The sequence below is a fragment of the Ceratina calcarata genome, unplaced genomic scaffold, assembly GCF_001652005.2.
Source record: "Ceratina calcarata isolate Rehan_Ccalc_2016 unplaced genomic scaffold, ASM165200v1 scaffold78.2, whole genome shotgun sequence".
Classification (NCBI taxonomy): domain Eukaryota; kingdom Metazoa; phylum Arthropoda; class Insecta; order Hymenoptera; family Apidae; genus Ceratina; species Ceratina calcarata.
Window position 1 is genome coordinate 3,426,196 of NW_017179105.1, and position 14,209 is coordinate 3,440,404.

At 37.5% G+C, this 14,209-nt stretch overlaps 1 protein-coding gene and 1 long non-coding RNA gene across 9 annotated transcripts in view; one reads left to right on the forward strand and one right to left on the reverse strand.

Moving 5' to 3' along the window:
* ATP8B (ATPase phospholipid transporting 8B) overlaps positions 1 to 14,209 on the forward strand; it is a 45,597-nt gene that overhangs the window by 11,282 nt on the left and 20,106 nt on the right. For 4 of the 8 annotated variants that reach the window (XM_018034174.2, XM_026818332.1, XM_026818333.1 and 1 more), the window contains exon 1: positions 11,318 to 12,033. The gene's annotated coding sequence lies outside the window, so the exon portion shown is untranslated. Of the gene's footprint in view, positions 1 to 167; positions 1,897 to 8,829; positions 9,693 to 11,317; positions 12,034 to 14,209 lie in introns of those variants that run through there. The other 4 variants (XM_018034177.2, XM_018034179.2, XM_026818329.1 and 1 more) reach the window with 3 other exon arrangements.
* Positions 2,704 to 11,749, reverse strand: LOC113465046 (uncharacterized). Its single transcript, XR_003389883.1, has 2 exons — positions 11,662 to 11,749; positions 2,704 to 3,073 (listed from the first exon to the last, which is right to left on the reverse strand). It is a non-coding gene; the product is annotated as an uncharacterized LOC113465046 (long non-coding RNA).

Sequence of the window (14,209 nt, forward strand, 5' to 3'; positions counted from 1 at the left end):
ACGTTTATAACACGTCTACTATCGTTACCGCGTAATAAACAGTATCGGCACGTATACAAGGGAGACCAGTAACTTTTAGCAGTTGAATATTTCCGTCATTTTCGGGGATACACGGGAAGAACTTTATTAACCAAAGTTGCTCAGTTTAAAGAATTCTATTACCTCGGCTTTTTTAACTGGAATCGTACATTTTTTTCATCGACTGGTTAATGCAGCTTGACAACTAAGATTGTCTTGATCTCGATTTGTATTTTGATAAAATTATTGTTATTCATAATAACTAACTCATCGACGTTACACTTTATCGATTAAGTTTTGCGTGAACAATTATTGTAAGAGTCTAAAATTCGAGCAGAAATAGAGTCCCGAAAGTATGGATTAACTGCAACCTTATTAAAAGACAAAATGTACGGCAATGCTGCAATTTATGTTACTTAATAATCAGAAGACAATCTAAAAACATTAACCTACCGTTTCTATGTTAAAGATGTTGCCATTATGTCACACAGTGAATGAATATAAGAAACGCACGCATGATCATCAACACAAATCTGACAAATCAGTTTTTTCATCTCTTTCGTCCGTCATAAGAAGATTAATTGGTGAATAGTTATCGATAGAACGTGACATATCGTAACAATTTAGGACAAAAGTATTTGAAAATGTCATGACTGGCATTTGGCATTTGCAAAATGTCACTAGTACTACCATCAGCCTATCCTATTTAGTTAGAAATGGCTCCACAAGTATTGTGAGTTACTTTTAGCTAAATGCTGAATGATGCCCGATATTCTCATTTCGTGCGTACAATAAAAAAATATTATGAGAAAACCAATACTTCTCGATGTGACATATTATAGGCCCAAGGAAAAGAAAAAATTATACTATAGCGTTTCAGTTAAAACGGTTGCGTGTCACGAGAATTTTCGCGTTCTACTCCTTGCGCGCGTAAGTATGGTTCTCCCTCCCGTTTTTTCCTCGATCGAGGCGCGCACGGATGCGGAGAAATGCCGCCCCGCGGTTTTATCCGTCAGTCGAGAATGGCGTAAGCTTCCGACCGGACGGCCTTTACGATCAGTGAACGTTTTTCGTACGAACATGAAATCCGTGAGGATCGCCGCGTCGCGACTCTGATATACTTACTTGTTGAAAAATAACAATACAAAAAGAAAGATCGAGTACTTGTATCGTGATATTCAGTGCCTGTCGTTTGAAATCAGTTTCTACAATTTCTAAGTTCGAACTTGCACTCGCGAGAACATCGATAAACCTCGTAGCCTGCGGATCGATCGTTGTTAGTGAACCAGTGAGAAATAATTCGTTGTTTCCCTTCAGGAATTTCATTCGAACGCAGTACCTTCTGAATTTTGTTTTGGTCACTGAACTTTAGTAGTTCTCCGTTGTATACTTGGCGCCTGGACTAAGTGCGTTGTTTAACCTTATTGACACTAAAAAACGTTAAGATTATTACAGGGATTAATCGAAAGAATGTTTCCGAGCAACGTGGTTTCGAAAGTGGTCGTGATTTGGTGGTCGCTCTCGACACCTTGAATCACTTAGGCGAAGGTGGTCGATCGCTGCGAAGGATTTCTACTAACCTTGACCTAGTGTGATCAATTCGCTGTGTCGCGAACGCAACTCAGGTCAAGCAAACTGTTCGAGTGGGAAACCCCACAAGATATTTCTGACCATTGAACGGAAAACGGTTTTATTATATCGGTGAATAGTGCTAAGGAAATACCTTCTTGAACCGTTATTTTAAACAGTGTTTCCTGCGACTATCAACGTGTGAATTAAAAACTGTAGGTGTCGTGTACAGTTAGTTTGATGACGAATCGTGAAAACGTCAAATGAAACATCTACTATGCGAACACATGATTTCAGGTGCTCTTCAAGGTAATCAGTTACTTTTAAATAACAATTTTCATTTTAACCAGTTCATACCCCTCAGGTCTTGATCGAATACTACTCTCCATTAACATGGCATTTCGATTAAATAGATTTGGAAGAGCGTTCACCAATCATTGTGTACGATAATCTCAACAGTTTGTCAGGATCGATATCTGAGAACTGAGAAGCGCTAAAAAGAGTTCATTGTAACACGCGATCGATGAGAGTATGAGAGAAACGTTAGTACATCGTATTCTGTCTCTGCCGGTCTCGTGTTAGGCGACACGATGTTAGACCGATTAAACGCTTGATATTTACTTTAATTCCTTCTCTATTGTTATCGCAAGTCATAATTCAAACTCGACCATCCAACAATGCTAGATTCGTCTCATCGATTGAAGGAAAAGTAAATGTGAAATCATACCGAAAGCTTAATTTGCAAAACGATGACACGTAAGTTGATAGAAACTATTAAATTACAATTGTTCAGTTCGTAAATCTTCAGGAAAGGTGAAAATCAAAAAATGGTCGTGGATAATGGTAAAGAAATACGATAAACCTTACTGTAGTAAATGTAGTAAATGTCGGTGATTGTATTAGATACGATAGGCAGTCGGCCAATCATGATATGCTAATCATGCATGTATGCATGATGCGTACACTAGCTGTGTCTCCTAAATGAACTTCCGTCATATATGTATAGGGAATACTGTTGCACTGTTGAAACCGGTAAAACATTAGATGTTTTTCTTATCAATATGTTGATCTGATCTGTGACATATATCCTTAATGACTATAGTCACCAAGATAATATTACTTTTTAAATCAAATTTTATGTCGCTCAAAGGATATTATAAGCATGAATAAATTCGTCATCTTCTAATCGTTTCGTATTAAATCGAGTAGCGATAAAGTTGCGCAAGTTAAGAATTGTTATTCATCTGTCGGAAGAAAAAAATGATTCATGAATTCTAACGCTTGCGAGAGTCTTCCAAAACGCTGCTGCTCTTTTGACCATTCTTCGCTTTCCCTGTGCACTCGTTAAGTTGGTTCCTTATTCGTATCTTGAATCGTTTCTGTTTTCTCAACTCTCTGGAAATGGGTTGAATGGCGTACGAAAATATCTGATGCTCGTATCCCCCCGTCAACTCTCTGCTCCCTTGCGGAATTTGTATGTGGAAATCTAGACAAACAAAAGGAAAAATACGAAATCGTAAGGCGAATCGGGATTAGCCAGAGCGTATACGAGTTCCATCTACTAGCTATTTCTGGGTTAATAATTGTACAATCGGGCAATATTAACTCGGGATCACGGCCACTATAGTGATATTAGTCATTTATACGAAGCGACTGTTAGAAGACGATCAATTGTGCTGACAATGAGATGACAAAACCGCGTGCATTTTGTTCTCTGGCAGCTTGTCACTTTATTGGCTGATAACAGTCTTACAGAACTCACATCGAGTCTCTTGAAATTATTCTAATCTTTCGTGGATCACATAGTTCATTATCGTGATATAAGCCTGCTCATAATAAGCTGTGAGTTGACCAGATTCAGTTCATGATAACGAATATACTTTTCGTACGTGATCGTTTACAAATTAGAAATGAAACGCGTGTCTACTAAATTAGTTTTAAGTTTTCATGCGACGGACGCAAGTGGTAGTGATATAATATGGTTCGCTTTCAATCCTTTCTATCCTGATATCGTTTTGTTACGAACAGACAAAAATACATGTGTACTATTATAATTTTCTGCTTAAGCGTGTAACAAACTTAAGTTAATTCTAATTGAAGCACCTGTAAAAAAATCTGAAAAGATGTTTGCGAGAAAACGGTGACGATCTCTAAAATACTCGACGAGAGATAAGATAGAATCGTTGGCGATATCAACGGAGCTCGTAGTTAATAGCTGTATCATCGTGAAAGCCGCGGTAGAAACTGTGGTAAAGTGTAAATTGGTACGATATCGCTGATGAAAAGCCGCTCACGTGGTTTGTCCACACGGGAGGAAGACACGAATTGGTTATATCTATAAAAAATGTGGTGACGTTCGACACGAGATGGATACAAATTATTGGTCACCATTTGAGACAGATAAACGATGACTATGCGTTTACCGAGACTTGCTTGAATCTTCGTTATCTCGATTGTTTTACAACGCGTGATATTTCGCATTGTGGTGATATACGTAACGTCATGAGATACTTTTGTTTCTTATCATCATCAAACATTTCCCACGAACATACACCATAAAAATATAATAAAGTTTTTTCCTTCTTATTTGTTTTAATGACGAAGGAATGTTAGTGGATTAATTTGTTTTAATTGTAGACTCAATTATTTTAATAGTTATCGCGAACAGACTATCTAACTCACGAATTTCTTTTACTTTTACTCACGTCAAGGTTTTTCATATAATTATTGTTACCGCAACTTGTTGATAGAGTATCTTATAAAGATAAGGTGATACAGAACAATACACGTATATACTACGTAACCGAGTTAAAAATCGATGTTGTGTCTACGCTAACTTCCGTGATACTAGACACTATTTTTTTTTCTTCGACATTAGAACGTCTACAATCGTAGCACGGTGCTGATTCGGAGCACGAAGCAGAAATTTATTTTCACGAGTGCGTGTGAACTGAAACTATGCTATGCTGTATATCTAAATTAACCCCATGTCGACCTTCGTATCTCGTCCGGACTATTCACTTTTCGCGTGTCTGAAAGACAGATACGAACCTATCGAACAGTTTATTTCTAATCTATCATTCTCTAACGTCTGGTTGGTTGGCCATACGACAATTCCCGATTGCACATCATTACAATGACGTTGCGTCTCGGATCTTTACTCTGCAATAAAACACATAATCAATTTGCTACAAAATCATTCGGAACCTTTCTTAATTGTATTTTCAACTATGAGGAATAAAAGGAAGACCCTTCAGATAAAAATTGTTGCAACTAATGACGCTTATTCGAATCATGAAAAATTAATAATGTTTCATTTATCAAGTGTAGACAGAAAAGTAGAGTTATTGATCTGTGCTCCGTGATTCAACAGGCAATCATTTGTTTACGGGAAATCGGACGCCACTGTCAGTAATTTTTTAACTAGTCCAAGTTTCATTTCACAGTATTTTCAAACTACTAATGTATAGTACACAATATCCTGTGTACTGTTTTGTTTGTACCATATGTCATTTTTTATTCGCACATGTATTATTCTACCCACGAAGCAAATACGTTAACACAGTCAGACAGATAAGAAGAAAAATTGAACAGTATAAGAAAAACAAGTTGTATGTGATTACGTGCATACTTCAACTTTTTCCACTATCAATATTCACACAATTCAATGTTATTTTCATGTCTAATGCCTGCACGGCTGTCGGGTTACTTAAACAATTTTTTCTTTACTTATACCTCTCATTTCTTATTTTACATAAACCTAATTCCTTATGTATTACCAACTATAATATTTCGATGTAATCTAGAAAAATGTAGAGTGATCGGTCGATCATTTTCTTAGCGTTAATCAACTGGATCGCCTTGGACGCTGTTCTATATGCATCAAAAACAAAATTGATTTGCAAATACAAATATTGAATGACTAAATACTTGTGATCTCGACTCGGAATTTATTTTCTTGTTTAGTTGTCTCATCGTAGTAACCTTGTTTATATAATAGCGTTTTTCATTTATTGTCGTAAGTTAGAGATGTAGTAAGTTATGCATGTGGAGAGTATCCTTAGAACACGATAATTCCTTCCGTAAACCGTGATGAAATATCATAAACTCATGCAGTGCGTTTAAAATATTTGACTGTTCAAAAAAAGAGTCTTAGAAGTATTGATCCAGTACTATAACTTCTTACCACAAACATTACGTGCTTGGCCCGCTTTACAGTTACACATCTGCAGAGTTGTTATATACGTATTTGTTATTATGGGCACAGATTTAAAAGTTGAGATTGCACGTAATTTAGAAGCATGTAATTTCTTTGAAATTTCATCGTATTTGAGCGGAATAGAATTTTTTAACGTATCACAGAAATCGGATTCTATAAGATCTAAATTACTCTTTCATATTTGTTAACGAGATAAAATATGTATTCACTGTTAATATTTATCATTTCATGATTGTATGTACACGTAACTGTAGGCTTAAGAGGTGTATAAATAACAATTAAGGTTTTTCTGGCTATACAGTCTCCGCAAAAAGTCGTACGTGCTCAAAATACAGTATATTTTATCTGATTTTGCTATATTATAGCTTACGTTTCTTCTTCAGTTTTTCTTCAATTTAATGTAGCAGTGTAGCGTCCTTTCACTAAACTCTGTAAGAACACATGTTAATTTCAAATTTATACCATTTCAAAAGAAGCTTCTCAATTTCTTTCAAATTTACCATGTAATTTTAATATGATAATAACTATTTATTTGCAAAATTTCAATCGTGTGGCATTACTTTAACTTATAGCTAGACCAACCTTTAAAATGCGAAATAAAGAATCACGTAAAAGTGAATTTCACATATTTATAGTGTTATTCGACGATGTTGAAATCTGTCGCGACGTTTGCAAAGCTTCAAGGTGCAGATTTCAGTTCGCATACCGAGTGGCGTACACGGCGTTAACTCAATTAGCATCCCAGGGTGGATAAAGCATACATTAAATTCTCATTCATGACGATAGCTAAAACCTTCAAACGTCATCGCAAGTAACATGACATGTGAACATTAAACAAGGCCCGAGAATAACGGGAGGGCGCTTCTCGAAGAAAGCTAACTTACGATCTATCGCACAAAATTTAGTTTCGAGCTAGGTATGCAATGTGCCAAAATGTCTAAGTACTTATTTTTGTTTCATAAAACATGCCAATAGCTGTTACGTACGAAAATGAGATAACACACGTTGTAGACTGATAGTTAATATTACGTTGGGTTTTACACATTCGTGTACATCTCAAAGTAATAAATAATAATGGAGCAAATAAATGCAACCTGCTTTCTTACACTCATAGCCTGACAAAAGCTGCAGTTAAAGATCGATTAACACAGCTTTTAGCCCGTCGATAGGATTGTAAATCTGTTGGGTTACTGTTACCGTACGGAGGTGTCGGGGTCACGAATATACGTACAACGAAAAAAAGCCTGTCAATAACTCTCGATGTAGGTCGGCGTCGTAGACGTTACAATTTCACCTTTGTTAAGCTTGATAGATGTGATCCGTGTACGTTATATCCTGTTAACAATGTAAAGCTTCTATACCACAGTTACAGTTAAAAGTCAATTCAAACTTACACTTCTGCACTTTGAATCTGTAATATTAAATTATTATACTGTGGTTCAAAGTGACAACACATGTGACACGTGGTACGCAGTTCGGGAAGCTTTCCGTCCGTCGATTTATCAAATTCCAAACTTGCGTTTGAATATCTGTTAATTGTTTCTGTCGTAACCTTTACGCAAAAGTTATCATAATCCAATTGGTTATTATATCATTCGACGCTGATTTTGTACAATCAGCCAGTGTTTCGATGAATCAGCAGTGACCCATGATATTTATAGACGAACGAACGATTTTCAAGCGACCGAACGGTAGTTACACGAAATTCGATATCGGGACAAAACTACCGGCTGGATAGCAAATGGAATTATGAAGAATTTAGCACTGTCTGAACTTATATTGCCATCTAACTCTTTCATGTATGTCATCATGTAATTTTCGATACGGACAACAGAATTTCACACGTCACGTAGTCACGCATCCAATGGTTCTAGACAACACGAAAACAAGTTTAGCATTGTTTAACAGAAAAGAGTTCCGGTATCAGCACAGTAAAAGCACTTCGGTCTATTAATATTATTCTTTTTCATGTACGGACACGTCATATGTGAAAAGGTGGAAAAGTTAAAACCAAGGATACGTACATACTGAATAATATTGCAGGTATCACGACTTTGATTCGGTTGACCTACGAGCTAAGCTCATTTGTTTCTTATGGATCAATCGTGCATACTTCCAACTTGTTGTCCTTCGCTTTTCACATCGTATGCGTTGTAATAATCGTAAGGTTGCTTAAAAATGTACTGGTCATTGCAACTAGTAACCAAACACGTTCACATTAAAATACTTTAATTTGATATTATTGTGTTCTACGTTAGGGCAATAGTCTAAGAGTAAAATATAATAGTACACTATACATACATACTGTATGTGATTATACAATTTTGAAAGCACAGTACACTTAATAAAATATTGAGAGCAAAAATGATGTTAATACTATTAACAAAATTGTTCTTTATTAAAAAGTATCATATTTCTGACAACTCTCTTAATTTAGCGATAAACATAACAATGTTGGAACAATGCAACGGGACATTTACTGATTTCTGCTTTGTCATGCGGCGTAGTACAATTGTAGAGAAATATCCAATGACAACGGTATTTAACTCGGGCCTGTTTTAGATCGATTAATTCGTATAAGTATTATTAATGTCACATATAAACCATGGAAAGTGTCCCGCCCAAGCCATGGAAGCTGCGTGTTTACATTATGTAACAAAACATTGTTATATAACAAATTTGTTTCGAATTTTTGTTATGTAACATATTTCTATGACTTGTTACAACAATTTATTCAATTGCGTCTGTACTATGCAACAAAACGTACTAAGGATCTTCACTTACTGCCGGGTCTCTCTTTCGGTCTCTCATTGATATTGCACCTTTCCTCCTCATTTTATGTGACATTTTATTTATTAAGTTTCCGAAATTGCAATTTTTTATATCTGCAAAGTTCAAAACTTGCATCACTTCGATATCCCCCAGATATCCGTCATTATATTTTCAAGTTAATGATTTTGGCGCTATTCAAAATTTTTGCTTAGATTTACTTTATTTCCTTTCCTTTCATTTTTTTGTTACAGCGTGTGCTCCCAAGGTACAGTGCGGGAGGGAGTAGGTGAGACTTGGCGACAAATAGGAAGGGTGTTCTCGGACACCAAAAGCTGGGGTACCCTGACGAGGAGGTCCTGGAGGAGGAGGTGGGTCGCAGGAGAAAGAAAAGAAAGGAGGTGACCATCCACCCCACATGGACGCCACCCCCAAAGGACCCCCCGTACCCCCCACATCGGATATCCTGTCACCATTATTTAGCTGCAGAATATCCGACCTAAACTTAAGGGCGTCGTTCTCAACCCCGCATCGCCGTCAACGTTGCCGTCGAATATTGAGACATTTGTCACTTGATGCTCGTCATACGACGAAAACGATCGGCCACGCGTCATCTCTATCTTACACGTGCCTCAACTTCTCTCGTCTTTTTCGGCGTAAATTAAAACGATTGCCGATCTCCTATTTCCGCGTCCACAATAATAATCGACCGCAAAAGCTAAACATTCCCGTCTGCCGCGGTGCGGTCCAATCGTCGACAGATAGCAATCGTTCCCTGTGTTCGTTGGCAAGAAGAAACGTTATCGGATTGAGATCGCCGGATTCAAGAATAGGTAACGACGTACGAACGTTCGCAACGACGTTACTCTCGGTAGACGAAGGCAGCAAATCATTTTTTACCCTCGTTTTTACACCACGGCGACAGAGCCATAAGTTTGATGAATTTTTTACAACACCGCTCGTGGTACGTCGTAAACCTGGGAAAGTATTTTTAAGAGGTGTCGCTTTCTCTGTGAAACATATCTACAGACTCCGTCCAAGAGCGCCTAACTCCGAGCTGCAGCCTAATAAACCACGCAAACAATGTCACGCAGCGCTGCCACGCGTCCCATGCAAGGTGAGTGTTTCTTTACACAATTTTGATCATTAGATTGCAGATTTGATGCACATATAAAAAAATGAATTGTAAATGGTCTAAAATGTCAGAAATTATAAATGGTCTGCGTAATGTATAAATGTGTTAAAAATATCAGAAGGTGAATGCATATTACAATGTTTATCTTAAACGCATTTTTTAAACAGATATGACATGAACAGATAATGTCATATTTTGCATAAAAATCTGCAGTCTAATGGTCTTAATAAGTAAACGGAGAATTTGAATAAACATTCAACATCCGTTTACAGTACGTTATGAGTAAATTCGTCATATAGGATCAGTGATTCTTATTGTACGTGGTATCCCAATAACTAGCTTTTCGTAGACGAGTCGTTGTAGTATTTATATAGAATGCTCATTTTAACCCATAAATTTAATTGTCTTCTCGAATGTTTTTTATTCGGAAAAATAGTTCAGTCGAAACTTCCACAAATCCAGTTTGAAAATCTGAAATCCTTAATGTCAATGAGCGATTTGAAATTTGAAGCAGTCTAAGGGAGAAAGGTCATGACCAATACCGTGCTGCGAGAAAAAGACAGCATATAGATAAATTATATCTCTTTCTTTAAAGCTATTATCTACATCTACACTTTCGACACATATGGAAGCTGCCTTGGCCTCAAGTAGTATACATATACTTTAATTGTAAGCCACTGTCCTATCCCTGCCCTTGCCCATACCACCACAAGTACATCTTGGGAAAATTAACACAATCAGAACCTGATTGCTGAAGCTGTACACAGTCGAAAACAATCATCGAATAATTAACTCTCTCTGTGAACTTTGCTAGTCGTAACATTATGACGCGAATCTGCACAATGTTGAGATAAAAAGTGCGCCGCGAGTCTATTCGAAAATTTTCGTCGTTCTGACGATCGCTAACGCAGCAATCCTCTTTATCCCCGAATGGTGGGAACCACTTCTGACGGTGGTTGTCACCTTGAAAATTCGCGGCACCACCGCATCGGTTTGGCGACTCGTGGCGCCGTCACGGGACGACGCCTCGAAGTCTCTCGACGATCATTAAACAATACCCCTCGTTTGACGACTCGGGTTCAAAGATGCCAGATTGAGGACGGGAGCCACCGAGAATCAGCCCCTCCATTTACGCATACTATCGCACCGTATTCGTGTGCTCCGAGCTCGGCTCAGCTTCGGCTCAGTAGAGAGAGAAGGCGAAACATCAGCCCGTCGTTCTTGCTCCTGATGCACTGTTGGAACTCTCGATTCCCATCTTTCGCATTACAAGTTAATGTTATTAAAAAAAAAAAATGAAAATTTTTCGTTGCGGGAAATCATGTTTCATTACCTTCCGATCACATGAGACCGCATGAGAAAATGAATTTTTTTATCTCTTATACAATTGTTAATCTTATACACTCTTTCTTATATCAATCTTTTAACCAAATTAAATTTACGAAGAAAATTACGAAGAAAAGAAAGCGGCTGCGCGGTGCTTAGACTTTAACGCATCAGGAGCAATAGCGACGGGCTGATGTTTCGCCTTCTCTCTCTACTGATCCGAAGCTGAGCCGAGCTCGAAGCACACGGATACGGTGCGATAATGTGCGTAAATGGAGGGGCTGACTCTCGGTGGTTCCCGTCCTCAATCTGGCATCTTTGCTCGGGTTTTCGTCGTGTCGTTCGAAGCGTAAAGCACGCCGTCGTGCAACGGGACCCTCGTGCAGTGCTTGGAAAACGTGACATATATACGAGACTGCATACGCGGTGCACTTCGGTATCCGGAATTTCGATCACTCGTATCCATAACTGAGAAACGATACACGCGTGGATCGAGTTCGGAGGTGTCAGAGATATGTAATGGTTATGGTGACGACAGTGCTGACAGTGGTAGAAAACATGGAATGCCGGCGCCGATGTACGACGTTCTTCAACGTATAATAAACGGTGCCCGCCCAACGCTCACCGGTTGATCTGTTGTCCCGGTCGAAAATTACGCGACGTTCTGGTCGTGCATGCCCTCGGGCTATCCGTTGCTTGTCATCGACGACATTGTGCAGCATTTCTGCTAGTGGATTTCCCTGGCCTGCCTTCTTGGGTACTTTCCCTGTGTTTCGAGGGAAGCGTATCCTCATCGAACTTATTGATTACCGGTGCAACGTGTTCCGTACGTCTTCTAGCCCGCGAGGACAAGCGAACTGGTCTTCTAGTTATAAAATTTACATTAAACGGCCTCGATATGCTCTCTCACCGAGGACGATCGTTATAATAACGTCGCCCTCGTCGACGCGGGCGCTTCGACCGCTCGTATCCTTGTACCGACTGCGAAAACAACGAGGTAACCTGATTCTCTTAAAAAGAAAATGTAGACCGTAAAACGCTGCGGTAGAAAACGATTGTGCGTGTCTACTGTCTATCTACTAACGTCGGTGGTGGAAATTTGGAAACATTATTCACTGCGAATTTCGTCAATTATCGTTCGTTCTACGAGATTAATGAAAAAGCAAGAATTCGATACAATTGTATCACAAGTTGTGTCACTAATTTGTTGTTAACATACAAAAAAGCTAACTACATTATTCTTCAAAAATTCAATTTGAAATTTCTGTCAGTGCATTGTACGTTGACAAATTTCTCATAATTTGTCGGTCATTTCTCATTTTATATGTTATGATTTAAATGCTTCGTGTTATCAACTTGATAACTGAAGACAACACAAACATTATGAAGTAAAAAGCAGCATATTTTGATTTAGTTATTATGTTTTAACATCGTACCGGTGATAGTAGCAAATACGTATGTCGAGAACATTTCATTATTAGACATAGCGCCGGTAATAATCGGTCACAATTATTAACAATGCGAGACGTCTGATAAATATGTATTTGCAACTATTCATACGTGTATTTGAAATTATTTGGTAGCAAATTAGAATGTGCACAGAATTTTCCTATACGTCAAGTTCTCTACGCAGTGAGTTATCTATACGAGATTCGAAATTACATGAGAGGTTCTGCATATTATGATGTCCCTACACACTCACTTGTTATTAGGTTGCATAATGCTATTTTCCGTAGACAATGATATTCACTCGAACGGCTGTCTGTTCATTCTCGCATAGTCCCACATTTAGAACTCTGTGAGACGCGCGTTATTAAATTCTCTTCAAAACAGGTTAGTTGACTATCTATTTTAGCATTTTTATTGATAGTGCAATACAAAAGAAATGGATATAAACGGTACTCAGGATTGGCGCTATAAATAATGGATATAATCGGTGCGCACCTTTGACGCCGAGGCGGCGCCCATTTAACAGTTTCCTAAGTAAATGTAAATTTACCCGTAAATGACTTGCTTACGGTCGGTGTCGATGATTGCCTGTGAATACCACTCTTACTCTCGTATTATCCGTAACGCGTTGAAAGAATAGACCACGATAAAAAAAAATGCAATAGAATTACTTATTTTAAATATTCGCAAAATAAACAATTCGTGAAATAATGCAAGAAAAAACATGAATTGGTTTTAAGGTAGTCGCTAGGTAAACATAAAAATTCAAGGTTACTTTTAAATTAGGAACAAAATTAATTCAGAGTATAACACTCGTGCAAAATCTTAAATCGATTGACCACGTAGTTATTGAGAAGTTGTTATCGTCCATGTATCATATATCTGGTTCGGAAAATAAGCGTTTGAGTTTTACTTTTTTCTCTAAACCAAGGAAATTATATTGAAGAATCATACCAAAATTGGTACAAAATTATTTCGAAGTATTATGTCGAAGTTGATTTATCAATTTCTCTCTAACTAGTCATATATAGTTTTTCTTCAAATGCTAATAAAATAATTAGTTTACGCTTTTACACAAGTTATGCATAGCAGTCAACATGATAACATTGACTAAAAAATATACCAATTTCATTGAGCTGATTTTAACTTTAATTCATTTATTATTACACGATTGTGCTCATATCAATATTTCTCGTTCTACAATTTACAGTAAATCAAGCATAGTCAAGTAATTGCGGAGTCTGTTATTCCAATTAATTACGCTAGCCAATTTAATATTATATTTTTGTATTGAAGATTTTTGTCATATCATTCAATTTTTCAAAATAAATATACATAATGTTAGAAATTATTATCAATATTTTCATATTATTGTCATACCTTTTTATTTATCGTTTATGAACGAAGTTGGTTAACACACTTGGCTAAGAATTAACGTAATTATCCAAACAGTTCACGTGCGCATGTTTACGCTCGAGCAAAGATATGAATTTCATAAACAAATGAATAGATACGAAAATTCGTGATTTAACCATCGTTGAAATCGTTTTTAACGTCATGAAACGCTTTCTCAGTCATTCAGTAATAAGTGTCACTCGCGCGAACTTTAACACTATTCCTACCGACACTTCACGTATACCTATTCCTACCGCGGCCGGTCAAATGACCGGTCTCTCACAACTTATATTTTTCAATATTGAATGCAGACCAATAGCCAGTTTTCC